Raw genomic sequence first — 1,076 nt, forward strand, 5'->3', positions numbered from 1 at the left:
AATAGACTTATACAGTCCATAGCATTGTTTACAGTTGAGGGACAATACTCTATTCTCCTTTTGTTAATATCGTGAATGTTCATAGGGTTTATCCATTGTTTGTCCATTACAACTATGAATACTTGTTACAAAGGCGGCGAACCCTCGCCGTTTTATGCTGCCAGTACTTATACCTTTGCTCTGTTATTTAATTTTGTTTTCGGCTACAACACATGTATTCCGACTCTGTTGTTTACTGTTCATTTAATCTTTAAAATGCATGCACAGTTTGATGATTATTCTGGGTTTGTACCATCCGGTTGCATGCATAGTTCTGCATACGGTTTATGCGTCTTTCCACAGTTATACAAATAGTTATCTATGTTCTTTGGTTATAATCTCATGCACAGGGTAAATATATTACTTGCATCTCTATCACAGTTTAATATAAACGCACAGTTTAATATAAACGCATGGATGGTAACATAACCATGATGCCCTTTCTAGATTTGTATATGCGGGTTTACAAGAAATACATATGGTTTTCCTTCTAGATTATACCCGAGCTAGCTACCCTCTGCTATGCTCTCATGACTCACCTCTGACCACAGTCGAGGAATAACGGCATTCGCTTGATTCAACTATACAGTTTAATATTATTACCCGTGTTTATCTATGCGTTTACAGATTCTGTCTCGACTCTCTGTGCATAGTCTTTCGATAGGGTTTCCAAGCTTCTTGCTTTCAATTCATTTCTCTACAGTACCGCTACACCTATCTCAGCGGTTCACCCTTGTAAAGTTTCGATCCTCATACCAGTATTTGGTATAATAATATCTGCTAACAGAATCCATATTTCAACCCGTGAGGGTACTTTATCTCTGTCACTGAGATCAGTGCTTAATAATTTCTCGCTGGATATAATACCCTAAAACACTGGGTATTCTGCAACGATCCTCTTTCGTTAATGACATTCCGTCATGCAGAGAGGAGTCTTTCCTGTTTAATCACATTAACTACAGCTTCTAGAGAAATCATAACGCATATTTCCTATTGATTCTCTTAATAAATAAAGCAAATACAACTGCTGTTCAGGG

The 1,076-nt window shown here is 37.4% G+C and overlaps 1 long non-coding RNA gene across 1 annotated transcript in view; it reads left to right on the forward strand.

Moving 5' to 3' along the window:
- Positions 1 to 34, forward strand: part of LOC149215931 (uncharacterized) — an 857-nt gene extending 823 nt beyond the window's left edge. The window contains exon 2 of the long non-coding RNA XR_016250510.1: positions 1 to 34. This exon is cut by the window's left edge and continues 371 nt beyond it. This is a non-coding gene — a long non-coding RNA (uncharacterized LOC149215931).
- The last annotated feature ends 1,042 nt before the right edge of the window (positions 35 to 1,076 follow it).

Source organism: Pinus tabuliformis, chromosome 1_1 (genome assembly GCF_031772625.1).
Source record: "Pinus tabuliformis cultivar Carrire ecotype Pingquan chromosome 1_1, CPIR1, whole genome shotgun sequence".
Lineage (NCBI taxonomy): Eukaryota > Viridiplantae > Streptophyta > Pinopsida > Pinales > Pinaceae > Pinus > Pinus tabuliformis.